Source organism: Aegilops tauschii, chromosome 6, assembly GCF_002575655.3.
Source record: "Aegilops tauschii subsp. strangulata cultivar AL8/78 chromosome 6, Aet v6.0, whole genome shotgun sequence".
Lineage (NCBI taxonomy): Eukaryota > Viridiplantae > Streptophyta > Magnoliopsida > Poales > Poaceae > Aegilops > Aegilops tauschii.
This window is the reverse complement of record NC_053040.3, coordinates 387120815-387138132: the sequence shown is the minus strand read 5'-3', so window position 1 is coordinate 387138132 and position 17318 is coordinate 387120815. Positions and strand designations below refer to the sequence as shown.

The window sequence follows — 17318 nt, the reverse complement described above, 5'->3', positions numbered from 1 at the left end:
CAAGAGATCTTTTCAACCAATCAATCTTTTTGTTGGAGTTGTATTGGGTTATATTTCACCTATAGCCTTCCCTAAGGAATGTAGCTATTTGTGGAGTTTATCAATGATCAAGTTTTCTCTTTCTCCTCTTGGTGGAAGAAGTTTTCATCTCTTCGTTGATCTCAAGCAAGCAATTGTTTCCGTCAGTGGCGGGTTGTCACCTCATAATGTTGAGATGTTTCCATAAGCCCACTACAAGCTTGTTCTTTTCGTTGTTGGTTTTCCAACAACTCCGTTCAATCGTACTTCGTAAGGATGCTCTTTAAAATTCAATTATGGTAGGAGATGTTGGTTTCACTCTTTGTTCTATTCACTCCAACTATCTAACTATTATGCATTGTTTCCGGAGGTTTTGTGATGTTGCTCTCTTCGACCAATCATCTTGTTTTGTCAAGATCATGTAATTTTTCCTTTCTTATCCGTTTAACCGGAGTGTCGTGCCCTCTTTTCGAGTTCTCTCATCTTATCAAGTTTTGTCTCCTTCCTCAACAGGAGGGCTGCCTGAAATCTTTCTTACCCCTTGTGCCATTCTTTCATTAGTTACGGAGGCAGTGTGTTGTTAAATTCATCGAGTATCCTCTCATCTTGTCAAGATCATGTTCAATTCCTTCCATTTTCAGTCGGAGTGCTGCCCAAATTATATCACTCTTATTCCTTCCTATCTTGTTTTAACCGGAGTGGTTTAAATATCTATCGTGCCACTTAACCTCAAGGTTCTCATGGTGTTCTTTGCTTCCGTTTACTACGGAGTTCTCTCAATTCGCTTATCTCCGTTGTGTCATTTCCACAAGCTTTGCGACCTCTCAAGGTTCTTTGGTTTCACTCTTTTGTCAAAGAAGCAATTTGTTTTACCTCTTCCCTTTCCGTTTTTCTCCGGTGCCATCCTAGATCTCGGGACGAGATCCTCTTGTAGTGGTGGAGTGTTGTGACGCCCCGAGACCGACGCTCCGATTGCCTTCCTTGTTTTGCGAGTCAGCTGTGTTTTATGTGTGTGTTGCATTCATCATCGCATCATTTGCATTGCATCGGCACTTCGTTGCCGTCATGTTTTAAAATTTGCATTCGTTCGTAGTTGCCGCGTTCCCCCCTTGTCTTCGTTGACCGTTCCGAGATCAACCGTGTTTTCGGTTCCCTCTGGTCAAACCAACTAACCTCTCTCGTCAACCACCGAACCCCTCCTTGCGCAGTGCATAGACCCCTCTCGCGCGTCCGGAACTTCCCCAAACCCGACCCGGGTTGTTGTCACCGTTGGATTCGGATCATCCCCAAACATCTACAAAACATCACCGTTTTCTTTGTTGGACTCTCCACAGCCTTTTTCTCGACCGTTCAATTTTGATCGGAGGGCCTGTTTTGCCTTAAGCTAGTCCACCTAGCTATTTAAACAGCCTAACCCTAGTTTTTAGGAGGCTTGTCCCATCCATCCTTTCTCTGCCGCCGCCACTCCACCAAATCCTCTTCCTCGGGATCCCCTCGCCCGATCTCCCTCGATCCCCTCGCCCAGCCAACCACCGAACCCTGCAGCCTCCTCCCACCTTGGGATCATCTGCCAGCCAACCCGAGCCCCTCCTGCGCCCGAGCCCTCCGGCCTCGAGCTCCACCACGCCTCCTGTTGTGCCGAGCACACGCGGGACTCCTCGCTCCCGTCGTCAGCCATGAGCCCCGTCCCCGAGCTCGTACAGCCCCATGGCGCCCCGACCTCCACATCGAGATGATCTCGATCCCGAGTCGCCAGGCCAGACTCCCTCGCCCTCTCTCCTGCCCTCCTTCCCTTTCTTCCCCATCTCTCTCCCGTGTTTCACCCTCTCTCTCCCTCTGTCTCGTTGAAACAGAGAACTCCCGTAGGTTCCCGTCGCCAACGGCCGCCATGGATGCCTCCCGAGCTCCAGTTCGTCACGCGGCCGCCAGGAACTGGTGTCCCGCGGCCGGATCCGTCAAGCTCCGCCCTCGCCAGGCCTCGCTCGCTCGTCGTCGTCGCGCCAAGTCTGCCTTCACCCTCTGCTCTCCTACGCCTCGTCCCCGACGCTGGCGAGTCCAGCCGCCCGGAGCCCCTCGACGCTGGCCGGATCCGACGCCCTGGAGACCCGCGCCCCGCCAGACCTCCTTCCGCCGTCGCCAAGTCCTGTCGCGGCCGTCACCCCGCTGCTGCCTTCCTGTCCAGTGCCGCCGCGCCCTGTTTCCTCTGCATCAAGGACGACGCCAGCGCCAAGTCCTGCTCCTTCCCCTGCGTCGACTGCGTTGACCGCACCCTTCCGTCGCCTGCGTGGACCGCAGCCACGTCTCCGGCCCAGCCTGGCTTCGGCCCAGCGCTCCCAAGCCAGCCGGCCTGCTGCCTCCAAGACCCAGCGCTCCCTGCCTGGCCTCCTCCTCACAGACTGGGCTTGGCCCATGGGTGAGCAGCCCCAGCCATCACCTGTTGCACTGTTGGGCCAGTTAGATTCGCCCTAGTTCTTGTTTCTTTTCCTCCGGCGATTTTAGTAATTATCCGAGGATTTACAGTTTTGCAGAAAAACCCTTGATGTTCATGCATTAATAATTTATTAACCGTGCATCTTTTGTAAATAATTTATATAGGAAAAATGCTTAGAATTTTGTGTAGTTTAATAATATGCCACTCTCATCCATGTTTAAAATTGTTTAAAATGATGGTTGTTTAAATTTGCATAAATGCCATGTTAAAATGATTTAATTCTTAACTAAATAACCGTAGCTCGGATTTTAATAAATTATATATGTAAATGGGGTAGAAAAATGCCTAGTTTAACTTGGTGCACTTCATTTTGCTGTTTAACAACATTAAAATTGCGTTTATGGCAGAACAGTACCAAATCTAAAATATGGACATGAGGATTTTCCGGAATTGTTGTTGTTTGTTTCCGGCCTCATTTAACTTGCTTAAATAGTTAGTTTTCATATGCCTCACCTCTTGCCATGTTTAATAACATTTAATACTGTTGGGTACATAACCGAGAGAGAACTAAATAATTGATGTGGTGTTCCGTCAATATGCAACTCGTTGCATATTGAGCTCCACTTAATTTGTAGTGTTGGATGTTGCACTTTGCCATGCCATGCCTCTTTAAACTGGACATGCATCATATTTGTTTTGCATCACGCCATGTGTATGTGGTGGTTGTTTACCGTGTTGTTTGCTTCTTTCCGGTTTGCTTCTCGCGTTACCTTCGGTTTCGTTCCGGAGTTGTGAGGATTCGTTCGACTACGCCCGCTTGTCTTCTTCATGGACTCGTTCTTCTTCCTTGCAGGATCTCAGGCAAGATGACCATACCCTCGAAATCACTTCTATCTTTGCTTGCTAGTTGTTCGCTCTATTGCTATGTCGCGCTACCTACCACTTGCTTTTCAAGCCTCCCAAATTGCCATGAACCTCTAACCTTTGTCGCCCGTCCTAGCAAACCATTGTTTGGCTATGTTCCCGCTTTTGCTCAGCCCCTCTTATAGCGTTGCTAGTAGCAGGAGAAGATGAAGTTTGTTCCATGTTGGAACATGGATATGTAGGGATATCACAATATCTCTTATCTTAATTAATGCATCTATATACTTGGTAAAGGGTGGAAGGCTCGGCCTTATGCCTGGTGTTTTGTTTCACTCTTGCCGCCCTAGTTTCCGTCATACTGGTGTTATGTTCCTTGATTTTGCGTTCCTTACGCGGTTGGGTGATTTATGGGACCCCCTTGACAGTTTGCTTTGAATAAAACTCCTCCAGCAAGGCCCAACCTTGGTTTTACCATTTGCCTACCTAAGCCTTTTTCCCTTGGGTTCTGCAGACTCAAGGGTCATCTTTATTTTAAACCCCCGGGCCAGTGCTCCTCTGAGTGTTGGTCCAACCCGTCAGTCGCCGGTGGCCACCAGGGGCAACTCTGGGCTGGCCTACCGGAAGCTTGGACAATCCGGTGTGCCCTGAGAACGAGATATGTGCAGCTCCTATCGGGATTTGTCGGCACATTCAGGCGGCTTTGCTGGTCTTGTTTTACCATTGACGAAATGTCTTGTAACCGGGATTCCGAGGCTGATCGGGTCTTCCCGGGAGAAGGAATATCCTTCGTTGACCGTGAGAGCTTATAAGTGGGCTAAGTTGGGACACCCCTGCAGGGTATTATCTTTCGGAAGCCGTGCCCGCGGTTATGTGGCAGATGGGAATTTGTTAATATCCGGTTGTAGAGAACTTGACACTTGACCTTAATTAAAACACATCAACCGCGTGTGTAGCCGTGATGGTCTCTTCTCGGGGGAGTCCGGGAAGTGAACACGGTTTCTGGGTTATGTTTGACGTAAGTAGGAGTTCAGGATCACTTCTTGATCATTGCTAGTTCACGACCGTTCCGTTGCTCCTCTTCTCGCTCTTATTTGCGTATGTTAGCCACCATATATGCTTAGTGCCTGCTGCAGCTCCACCTCATTACACCATCCTTTCCTATAAGCTTAAATAGTCTTGATCTCGCGGGTGTGAGATTGCTGAGTCCTCGTGACTCACAGATACTTCCAAAACAGCTACAGGTGCCGATGATACCAGTGCAGGTGACGCAACCGAGCTCAAGTGGGAGCTCGAAGAAGATCTGTTCATTGTGTTGTTTCTTTTCATTTTGATCAGTAGTGGTGCCCAGTTGGGACGATCGGGGATCTAGCAGTTGGGTTGTCTTCTCTTCTTTTGGTTCCGTAGTCGGACCTATGTGTGTATCTTGAATGATGTATGATTTAATTATGTATTGTGTGAACTCGCGATTATAAGCCAACTCTTTATCCCATTCTTGTTCATTACATGGGATTGTGTGAAGATGACCCTTCTTGCAACAAAACCACAATGCGGTTATGCCTCTAAGTCGTGCCTCGACACGTGGGAGATATAGCCGCATCGTGGGCGTTACACTTACATATCTCTACTCTTATAAAAAACAGAGTTGGTGATGATGGTGTTCCTACCATCCTGCAATATAGGCCATCTGATTTATATCTGAGGGATAGGAAGGAAACTATGGCAATTTTCCAAAAAGATACCCACACCCCTCTCCACATTTGCAAATAAGGCATTCCCTCGTTCATCCTTTTCTCCCACAAGGTAAACTACTCATACAAATGCATCTTGATGTTCCGTGCAACGCATGGGCATCTTGCTACTAGGGAGAAGGAGTTTGTGTGACACATATCTATATTAAGGGATAGGTAGATAGCATGTGTGCGAGGCATACTTAAAGCGTCACGGAGATAAACAAATGGTGTGGATGCAAGTGCCAAAAAAATTGAAGCGGTAAACAATGTCTACGCGCGCGCGTGTGTGTGGGGGGGGACAGCAAAATCTCAAAACAAAAGGTGCTTTGCTAGAATCCCATTGTATGTATTCATATGGTTCTGAAACTCGAGTTAACCTTAGGCATATGTGTAAGAGACATAATTATCCTTTGAGACATTAGTGGCTGTGGGTGGGCGGAATTAAAGGGGTCGGTGTGTTCGACAGAGAGAGGGTGTGTGTTTCTATGTGAGAGACTTATAGGACGGGGTAGAAAGACAAATTCTAACCTTGACGGAGGGAGAGAAATACATGAAGTGCGCGTGTGTGATTCTGATGCCCACGTGCAAATGAGATATGTATGCGTGTGAGAGAGATTCCACAATTCATTCACGTATCACTATCTAGCGATCGTGGAAGTGCATCGCTTGAACATAAATCAATATCTACTTCGTATCGTGGCCAAAGGTACAATATCGATTCAACGCTATAAAGATTGGACACTCACATATCACATTTTTTCTATCTAAATAAACCTTTTCAATTGTGCATGCCAAAGTTACAGTGATGTTTCTTCAAACAACCAATGTAGCTATCATGTACATGCACCATTGTTACTCTTGCATTCAAATTCATTAGTCTTGGATGAATTAAGGTTCTATTATGAAGTAATATATGTAATATTCATATATGAATTCAACGGGTACGCAATTTATGAAATGGAGGCTATGTAATCATATGAGGTAACACTTTTAAGTAGCGGACTACAATATCCATTTCTTTTGTGGGACTACAATATCCATTTCTTTTTGTGCACCTCTACACTAACACGTCAATGCATTATGTTTAAAGTAAATAACCAATGGCACTAAATTATCTATTTACACGAGAAATACATAGGCTGAGCGTTTGATCCCTTTTTTGTGAACGCGCCTCTACACCCGTACGATTGGCCGCGCCCGTGTGAACGTCCAAGTTATCGGCGCATCATCCCGAGTTATTGTCTTTTTTCTGGGGTGGACTTCACACCAGTTATTAACTGCTCACGCGTGCCCCGTGTACACAGTCTCGCATGACCTTCCCGCTAGCATGGTCCAAAATTAGTTGAAACTGGATACGAACGATCCCGCGGGCGGCAAAGTCTCCCGCCTCCTTCTAAAATTTCCGCCACCTAGTCTTTAGCATGCGAAATTCCCCTTTTGTCCTTGGTGCACGGAGAACAACAGTTACAATACTGCCGTCATCTACATAATAGGTCGGGGATGCTTTGGTAACTTCCGGTTCCCCCCACCACACGGAACCCCCATTTCCTCTCCCCCTCCCGCAAAAATGACTAACTCCACAACACCAGAGCATATTACATCACGTCATCCGTACTTCATCGGCCTTTCTACCCCTCCCCTCTCGAAACCCTAGACTGCTCATCCACCGGCATACCAGAGCCCACTCACTGCCAGCGGCGTCCACCTCGTCGGATCTGCTTCTGCGGCCGCATCTACCCCTCCCACCTCCACTAGAAACAAGTAGACTGCTCATCCACCACTGTACCACAGCCCATTTAGTGTCGGCCTTGTCCACGGTGCCGGATCTGCTTCGCCGGTACTCTCGTCAACCGCAGCGCATCTGCAGCGGCTCATTTGTACTCCCCACTGGAAACGCTTCATCCACACCCCCCGGAGCCACCGCACCGACGCCCCCGTCGACGGCCTCTGATCCTCTTCGCCGACACCTTCCTCAACCCTACCGGAGCCGCTTCGCCGACACCATCGTCAACCCTACCGGAGTAGCTTCACCTATACCAATCTCAACCCTATCGGGGCCGCTTTGCCAACTCACAAGTCCACAGCCACAGATCCGCTTCGTCACACCCTCATCCAACCTACCGGAGCAGCTTCTGACACCCAGTCCACGGCCGTAGATCCGCATCATCGACACCATCCTTAACCCAATCACCGGAGCAGCTTCATTGATGCCCTCGTCCACGGCCACAGATCCGCTTCGCCCACACCGTAGTCCACCCTACCGGAGCCGCTCCACAAACACCCTACTCAACAGTTCTAGATCTCCTTATCGGACCCCGACAACCAGCCCAGCGTCATCACCCTTGACGTTTCTAACCTGATTCCCACCGTCTGGCAAGATGCTAAGCACCCGCCACGGCCTAGGTACTTCACCTTTAAACCCGTCCAGCATCACCTGCCCGATGTACTTCAAATATACTAACATGTCGCTATTACCTGTTATGCAGCTGGCAAAAACTACAACGATGATGTTTCTTCTGGATCTAACAGCTTGGCCAACCAAGATCCTGGACTGAGGCATTGCTATGATCTTGTAAGTGTGTGTCTCTCTCTCTCTTGTATTGTTGTGTGCCTGCCAGCGTGCTTTGCTAGGATTTTCGACCAGTAATCCCTTTGTGCAGACAATGATTTCTACTACTGGCTGCTAAATTAGATATGTAGATGTCATACATGATACTACCCCGTACCTCCGTTCCTAAATATAAGTCTTTCTAGAGATTCCACTATAGGCTACATACAGAGCAAAATGAGTGAATCTACACTCGAAAATGCATCTATATACATCTGTATGTGGCCCATACTGGAATCTGTACAAAGACATATATTTAGGAACAGAGGTAGTACATTACACAAAATCATAGGTGGCATGTAGGAATTCCAGTGCACTACATTAGGCTCCCTTAGAGTGCCTGCTAGTCCAGCACACAGAGTCATGGCTAGTTTATGCTACGCACACAATCATTAATTGGTGGTTTAAATATGCGCAAGGGATATGCAATGTATTATCATATAGAGATGTCTGAAATTAGCCGTGTCAACTTGCAGATAGGGTTACACAATGAAAAAGTACAAGATGTATGTGGCAATTTGATGGAACATCGCAAAAAAAGGAGAGGCAGCGGTGAGCCTATACAGTGTGCTATGGTAGGTCACTCCTCCATTGCAATCATCGTGACATGTTATTTCTATGTCAGTTCTATTGGCCAAGTTTCTTAGGGACAATTATTATGAGTTATCCTAAGAAAATAAGCACATGTGAATATAAGCTCCAGGTAATAAGCCAACCAGTTCTTTTCATTGCCTTCCTTTTTAGCTTATCTTTGGTATGATCAGTGAAAAGTCTAGATTGCATTATATTTTGTCATTTTTGTACCCATATGAAAATTAATTTGACTTGCAAACATCACAAATTGAACCCACTGCAGTAATTAATATGATAGGAAAACAGACCATCACTATTTGTTCAAAATGCAAATACAAAGATACCATCTACTTGGCACAATCTACTTTGGTCAATGTCTTCCATAGAGATCACATTGCCTAATTTAAACAAAGAACGCATGACCCACATTTAAATGAAGAACAATTATTTATTGAAATTTGATGGTCCAAGTGGCTGGTTATTATCATATAGCAGCATCACCTGAAAGCATCATATAGCAGCAGCAGCTCATAGCAACTCATCATAGAGCAGCAGCAGTAGAAGTGTGCAATTCATCATATACTAGCAGCAGCTCATAGCAATTCATCATATAGCAGCAGGGGGAGCAGCTCATAGCAATTCATCATATAGTAGCAGCAGAAGCAGCTCATAGCAATTCATCATATAGCAGCAGCAGGAGCAACTTATAGCAACTCATCATATAGCAGCAGCAGCAGCTCATAGCAATTCATCATATAGCAGCAGCAGCTCATAGCAATTCATCATATAGCAGCACCAGGAGCAGCTCATAGCAATGCATCATATAGCAGCATCAGAAGCAGCTCATAGCAACTCATCATATAGTGGATCAGAATGAAAATTTGGCAAAAAATCAGAGATCCTCACCTTGTTGGATGAGCTCATCCTTCAACAGCACCTCAGGGCCACGGTCTGGGAGGAGGGGAGGGGGAATAAGGTGCCTTCTGCCGCAATGTGGCATCAGTCGTAGTTGTGCGGCGCCTGTCGGAGTAGTGCGTTGGACGGACCACAGTGGAGCAGCTGCTGGAGACCACGAGAATGAGGGGCGGCGCCAGAGGGAGGAGCAGTCGGGGAGATTTGGCTCTACCCGCCGGCCATGTAGCCTAGCTGGACAAAGCATGGTCGAGGACCAGGCCAGATGGGACCAGTGGTGACGGCTTGCTGGAGGAACCCTAGCGCTGCAGGCAGGGGATCGAGGTAGAGGGAAAGGGGAGAGGAGATGCAAGCGGGCAAGGCAATTGCATTTTGAGTGTAATATAGGCAGACAACAGAGTCATTTCACTATTCCCCTTCCCTTCAATTTTTAGTGAACTTCTACCCGAAACACCCCCCTCCAAAGCGAAATAAGTTAAGCCCAAGCCCATAACTCAAAAATGACTTCTTTACATCTTTTATGGCTTATTTTGACAATAAGCTCTGAAAAGGCGGAATAGAACTGGCCCTTAACCTGCAATTCAGTTCTGCGTGCAATGATGAATCACTCCTGCCTGCTATAGTGTACATTTAGGCATCATCATACATGGCATAACCTAATACATGTGCATTCCATTGTAGAATCTGGAATATGCAGTGTTTATGTTAGTTCATACATTGCACATGATGTTTAAATGCCCCTTAAATCTGGCCAGTCAAGTGATGGTCTTTAAGTCTCCTTTGCTTCTTTTCTTGATACATCTGTTCAATTGCTTGTTTGCATCAGCCAACCATACCAGAACTGTTTGCCTTGATTACTTGTTGTTCTTGACCTAACACTCTAACAGAGCTTGTCAACGATTTAAACACTAAGGGCTGTTGTAGTGGGGGCTTGTCTAACTCATAGGTGACATAAAGGTTTGGTTGTACATTAAAGTAGGCTCTCCAAGAGTACCTGGAGATCCAGTTCAAAGGTATGCCTAGTTTTTACATAGTGCACACATAGTAAATGCTCATTTCATTGTGTGCACGTGCAAGAGGTGTGGCATGTTTCATTATCTGGTGTTGTTTTGTTATGATCTCATCCTTTTGTGTTGTTCACGGACTGGAAAGTATGCATATTTATCTTCCAAGGAGATGAGTAACTAGTTTGTGTCACCTTGCAGAGGGGGTGCAATGAAGATAAGATTGAGGATTTCCAAGTACAAGATGTTGGGAAGGAGCTTTGCAAGAGAAGTAGGAGCAGCGCTGAGCCTGTTCAACCAGTTAAGGTAAGTCACTGTATCCAACTCAACAGTTCAATTCCTTGTTTGTTCGTGTCGGCGTTCTGGGAACGGGGGTCCCCAGACTTGCCTGCCTGTGGCCCACGGTGTGGCTAAGCCAGCAGGCCGTACGGCCCATCTTCATCAACAAGGCATCCAAGACCCTCACGAGGGTCCACGCCTCGCGAGGCGGATGACGCAAGACCTCCTCTGGAGTGGCCTAGCTAGGCAGGCTCACGAGGAGCGGAGATATCAAGGCGGGGCAAACCTCACGAGGCTCTCGTGACGTGAGCCATGACGAACGACACCAGGCGGGCGCCAGGCGGGCGCCAGCGCGCGCAGCGTCCTTGTTTCCTCTTTGGTGCTAAGGAGGCCAGCGCAGGCGAGGAGTACCGTGGCATCAGGCAAAGGTTGCTATATTGGTGCAACGAGACCAAGACCAGGAGGACGGCAAGACGGAGGTCATCGTGGAGCCCAAGACGGCGTCACCACCAGAGCTTTTCGCAGGCGAAGACCACTTTTGTCAGGATAGCTTGTAATAGCTGTCCCCCTTTAAATTTGCCCACCGTTGTTGGCTCCCTTCCCGCTCGATATTTGGGAAGAGGAACATGGCCTATATAAGTAGAGCTAGCCACCATAGTAGAGGCATCTCATCTTAGCTTGATCCAACCCGATCAAGAGCCTGCCCTAGCCACAAGAACACCTCAACCTCAGGAGGCTGTTCTTCCCTTGTACTGTTCATCATCAGCCCTAGAGGCAATCCACCACCACCACACTAGAGTAGGGTATTACACCACAATGGTGGCCCGAACCAGTATAAACCCCGTGTCTCTCTGTGTTGCGAGTTCGTCGAGTTCGTCCGCGAGATCTTAGCGAGCTAGGGCATAGATCGGTAGGAGGGAAAGACTTCGCGCGCACCCCAGTGTTCGAACCTTAAGGGTTTGCCGGAACCCCACATCCAACATTTGGCGCGCCAGGTAGGGGTGCACCGGAGCTTCTTCTCCACCAACTAGCTTGCCGACACTCCATAGCCACGATGTCCGGCGACTCAAGGGCCGGCTCTAACCGCTGGCCAGCCCGGGCAGCGCCGCCTGCCCATGAAGATCTCGACCCCGCACTCCAGGCTGTGGCGCCGCCAAACTCCGCCGGGCGCGGGCAGCGCGGCTAGGCATCGTCCACCCTCACCCCGCGGCAAGTACGGGCCGCCGCAAGAGCAGCGAGCCATGCCGCAGCAACGGCGCCGCACTCACAACGGGAGCAAGCAAACATACGGGCAGCGCTCACCGTGGCAAGGGAGCTGCTGCGATGCAGGCTGATGGAAAGCGGCCGGGATATACTGCTGGAGCGTGTTGCCGAGCTGTTGGATGCAGCGGCGTCGGGAGCACCACCCTTCTGCTATCGACATCCTCCTCAGGCCACAGCAGGGCCGCGCGGTGAACCTCACCACATCCGCGCGCCATCAACTACGCCCGGGGGCTTCATCAACATCAGCACGGCCAGCGGCGTAGGGGGCTCCGACTCCCCCATGCCGCCCGCAACAAGCACGAGCGCAAGCGTCGCCCTCCATGGTCCCAGCCGGATGCCACGCTACCATCCTCAGGACGCCACCCTGGGCCGAGCAACATGGAGCATGGGGCACTACGGCGAGGTGTTCGGGGTGACGCCCCGGAAGCCTATGTGCCCCGCATGATGGACCAGGAGTACGCACCGGAGGACGACCCCGGCTCATTCATTGGAGAAGATTGGGGAGAGGGGGCGCTAGGAGCCGAAGCCTTCCAAGAACCAACGGAGAACCACGATGATCGCGCCGGCAACGGCAACTATAGGGTACCGCTAATCTGTCAGGAACAGGCTTATGCTAACCATGGGCTGCAGATGAATCAAGTTGCAGCATTGATCGACGACCCTGGCACGACAGCACCCGTTCCAACAAGGGAGACACGCTAGGGGACGCCGGGAGGGAGCCAGGAGCAAGGCCCCTCCCCGCGGCGCGCGACGCCTGGCGACACCCGGAGGTAGGCCCTCTGCCGGGGAGGCCTCGACAATCCTTCCCCCGGCAGAGGACCTGTGGTCGCCGGGGGCATTGATGGCGTCCTCTTTCCCTCCTTTGTGTTGTCCCGGTGACCGGGCGGCTCAAAGGAGGTCAAGGGTGGCGCAAGGCAGGGCCCCCGTCTGGCGATATGAAGCAAGGCCGGTACCTGTGAAGAAGGCCCAGTGCCTGTGAAGCTCGCCGCCCGTGACACTCTCACGTAATAATGAGTTGGGGTTGTACACGTGTCACAGCCCTAGATTCATGACTGTAATTAGTTGCATCAGTGAGCATGCATCATGTTAAATTCGAAGAAAATTGAATTGAGGAAGATTCTCAAAGCCTCAGAAACCTTTTAAAAATGAGCAAGTTAAAAATTTCTTCAAATGAGCCCAAGGAAATGTTCATTTTAATCCCTGAAAATATTGGCAGGAGGTAAAAATCCAAACCAATATTTTAGAGCATTAAGAGTAATTAATTTGGGCATTTGAATTAAATCATAATGTATTTGAATTGGCTTTATTTCTGTTATAAAAGAAATACATGTCCAACAATTTTGGAAATTATTGTGGGGCTCTAGAGTAATATCTCTAGTCCATACAATAATTTACAGAAGCAAATAAATTGGTTTAGTACTCCTACTAAATCAAAACAAACAGAACTAAATAAATAGAAAAACCAGAGAGAGGGAGAGAGAGAGAACCTACCTGGCGCCTACCTGTGCGGCCTGCTGCTGAAGCCGGCCCAGCCTAGCCACCTCCCCTGCCAGTTGTCTTCCTCCTCACGCCAGAAGGCAGAGGGGAAGCAGTGCACGGCGCTCGCGTGTGCGGGCATGCAGCTGCCTGTCTGGCCCCTCTGGCCAGCGCGACGCTGGGATCGTCTCCCCGTGGCCTCCGGAACCCACCGACCCCTCGCTCACTCTTTCCCCTTCGCCCCCTCGCTCTCTTCACGCCATGGCCAACGCACACCCGAGCTCGTCGCCACCGTAGTCGCGCCCACAGCCGCCCTCGAGCCTCTCCAACCTATCCTCAAGCTCCGCCACGTCTGCCTCGTCCTCTCCACCGAGCTGCGCGATGCCGGATGCCCCCGAACGCCCTCACCGCCATCTTCTTCAACCTTGGTCGCCGGAGATCCCTCTCGGCGTCCCGCTCAGCCTCGACCCTCCCCGGCCTCGCCGTCTGCGGCAAACGAACCTTTGTGAGCCCAGATCGAAACCCCCCTTACCTCGTCGTCGCGCGCATCCTCTAGCTAGCTCCACGGCCGGAACCGAGAGCTCCACGTCGCCGGCGATGTCACCGCCGTCGCTGCAGCCGCTGAGGCTCGAAACCGAGCGCGTCACCGTTCTCTGCACGCTCCCAGGAGCATGGAACGCCCACCAACTCCTCCTCCCGTGTACTCTAACGCCGAGCCTGACGTCACCCGAACTCCGGCCACCGCAAAAGTTGCCGCCGCTGTCGATTTAGTCCACTCTGGCGCGAGCTGTCGCCTCCGTTGGATGCGCGAGACTCCCAGCTTTCCGTAGCCGCAAACCGTGTCACGACCGGTTTTTCAATAAAATATTTATTGAGAGACCAATCCCTTTTACGGACCAGTAAAGAAGAATTCCTTCTCACTGGTAGACAATATCTTGGTCACAGAAAAAGAATACCAGGAGTACTGAATATAATACAAGGTTGAGCGGGGACTGCTCAACAATTTATTACATGCACGCCGAATAAACATAACGGCGGATAGGGTGGCATAACTACTAACTCACGATAACAACGGTGGTGGAAATATCACCGCGAAGTGGGTGATATGATTCCTAAAAACTACAGCTCTTCGAGCGTCGGAGTGAGGCTCGAGGAGACTTATTGCGGGTGGCGGAAGCGTATATGATACAAGTGACCAATATCCAGGATCGCACGGGACTGACTGGGATTCCTCTAGGCGTCGGACTCACTATCAAACTCTTCATCCAAGAGATCGCCTTCGTCAACATCTGGCCAAATCAACAAGCCAGATGAGTACTATGAAAGTACTCGCAAGACAGTTCGGACATAAGATATAACAAATGTAAACATGAAGCAACAGAATAACAAGTGCGTTCAGACATAGACAATAATGCATGGGGAAATAACAGAGAAGTCGGGCGGTAGTCCTCCCGAAATCCCAAAATAAATACTGGGTGCCAAACGAGGGTCTGAATGACTCCTCGAGAGGAAACTGCAAGAATAATAATGCCGCAGTCGGGCGTCGGGGCGACACCACATAAAGGGCTTATAACAGGAAATAAAAGACAGTGCGTGCCACAGTCGGACGTCTGAGCGACATCACATAAAGGGCTTATATTCATAACTTAGTAGCTCATGAATCTTAAATCATATCAAGAGAATAATCAGACATGAGATAAACAACAGGGTTAGTCCATCCACAGGACTAACGTTCAGCCAAGTTTACTACTCATGCTCGCTTACCGCAAAGAAGAATATACCACGAGGTTACGACATAGACATGGATGCGCTGATCACGTTACTGGACCATGGTTACGATGACTCGGAAGGATTTGACTCTGCAGAGTTTGTACTTTAACCACAGCCAACGGATTTCAGTAGTCACAGGGACTAGTTCCGTTTACGGTGTTTTGGAAGAAACACATCTAACCAGTACACACCCATTCAACAATCCGAAGCCAGGAATCACCCTCGGCAACGTTCAAGAAAAACCTTGAGACGGGGAGGCTACAACCTCGCGTAGCATGGGATCAAATTTCTATACGCGCGCTCTAAGGGGTGCCCCCCTCTCGGTCCCAACCGGAAACACCCATGCCCCCTGACCGGATGACTGGCTTTAATCCAGGGCCATGGAACCATCATCCCGGCCCCTCTGTTTGGTGTGTACACGGAAAGAGGTTACCAACTTACTAAACCGCATTCTGGCAGAAAACAAGTGGTAGCACGGAAGGGGGAAGAACGATAACGTGACTCAGTCCACGCTAACGTCGGAAATTATCGGATGACGCAAGGCTGGCATGCTACAACAGTACCACCTTACTGCCCTTCATGTCACCACATGACTAGGCCATCTCTCATCAGAGATCACAGTAACTTTGGAACACACGGGTAGTTGCCTCACAAGCAACGAGATACTCACCGATACTCATATGCCACGCACAACCTTTCACGCAAACATGCAAAACACATATCATATCAAAGGTTCAAACATGCTTGCCTGGTTCGGAGAAGTCGGAGTCTAGCTCGGCGAAGTTCGCGGCTCCGTCACCTCTCCCGGAACCTACGGTATAGCGAAAAATGCATACTAACGTGAAAACCAACGCATGCATAAAAGTTGTTCCAAAAAATTTCAAATAAATCCCATAAAAAACTAGACAAAATTTTAAGACCGTCAGAAAAAGAATCACTCAAAAATCTCTTTTTATTAAAAAGTTATAAGGGTTTCTGTCTAGGGACTCATCTGTAATGAAACAGAAAAGTTCCAGGGGTTTAACTGAGAAAACAGAAAACGCTTCGGGAAGAAACGCGCCAGCTCAAAGGGAAAACGTATTTGCCCGAAGGCGCCAACAGAAAACATTTCGAGGGAGAAGAGAATAGAGGCTGACAGGGGGGGTCCACATGTCAGGTTTAAAAAGTTCGCCGGCGCCCGAAGATTGCGGTGGTCGCCGGTGTTGAACCACGGTGAGACAGGGAGATCGGAGTGTACCAAGAGCTTCAGCGTGTCCTTCCTCGTCGGTGGGTGGTGGACTCGGCCGACGGAGAGCACCACGTCGACGGCGACACTTTCTCCGGCGGACGGCGGCTCGGGTGATGGTGGAGAACTCCGGTGGGTGCTGCAAACTCCGAATTGAAGCGCGGGTCAGGAGAGTGGGTGCATAGGGAAGCTACTGGCAAGAGTTGAAGGGTGGAGGTGCACGCACGGGAGCGAATCGAGCTGGATCCCGTGGCGGGTCGCGGCGGCCGGAGTCGAGGAAGAAAGCTCCCTCGGGGCTCTTCCAGTGGCTTGGTGTGGTCTAGGTGGAGTGCAGAGGTGGTGTGGGTTCGAGTTGAAGCTCGGGGCCTCTATTTATAGGCGGATCGAGGGGGTGGCCGTGAACGGGGTTGCTCCGGCGAGCAATTACGGCGAGGTAGTGTCTTGGCAGAGAGCTTAAGTGGCCAGACAGCATCAGTGAGGTGTACTGGTGCCGTTCCCCCGCTAATCCTGGTCGGTCTTGGCGTAATGGCGCCGGTCCACGGTGGGGTGGCCGCACGGGCATGACGGCGGCAGAGAGCGCGCTCCGCGCCCAGCGGTTCACGACGAGGGTGGCAGCGCGCACTAGGGAGTGGAAGACCACGCGGCGGCCTCCGGTGGCTTGGGCGGCGCTGGGTGGCATCGTCTACACTGCGTCCCTCTCTGGCGGCCGCAAAGCCGCCGCTGCCGTCGGTCACGGGGCGGCGCACCTTCTCCTGCTCGTCGCCAACGTCCGCAAGGTTCCAGGGGATCGTGCGGCACAGGAACAAGGGGGAGGGGACGGGGAGCAAGGCGACACCGGGGCACTGGCGAGGTTGAGATCGAACACTGAAGAAAACGACAGTGGTTTCAGCCACTGTTAACTGAACTTGACTGAACTTGATAGCAACAGTGCCCAGCAGGTGTTCGATGAAATGATTTGGCAAGCAGAAAAAATTTCCTGGAGCTGGGAGCTGGTGAGGTGACCTCTCAATGCACCCAGAGGCTGCCTGATTTTTCTCAGAATTTTTGGAGAAGGGTTTGAATGAATTTCATTAAATTTGGCAAATCTGGTCCAAACTTGCAGCAAGAATAGTTTGAAAAATTTGAACTGAAGACCAGTGGATCTTCATGGATCTTGGTTGAGGGT

The 17318-nt window shown here is 50.1% G+C and overlaps 1 long non-coding RNA gene across 1 annotated transcript; it reads left to right on the top strand.

The window, feature by feature from the left end:
* Window positions 1–1319: 1319 nt before the first annotated feature.
* Window positions 1320–4853, top strand: LOC141026031 (uncharacterized). The gene is made up of 2 exons (XR_012187965.1): window positions 1320–2431; window positions 3239–4853. It is a non-coding gene; the product is annotated as an uncharacterized lncRNA (long non-coding RNA).
* The last annotated feature ends 12465 nt before the right edge of the window (window positions 4854–17318 follow it).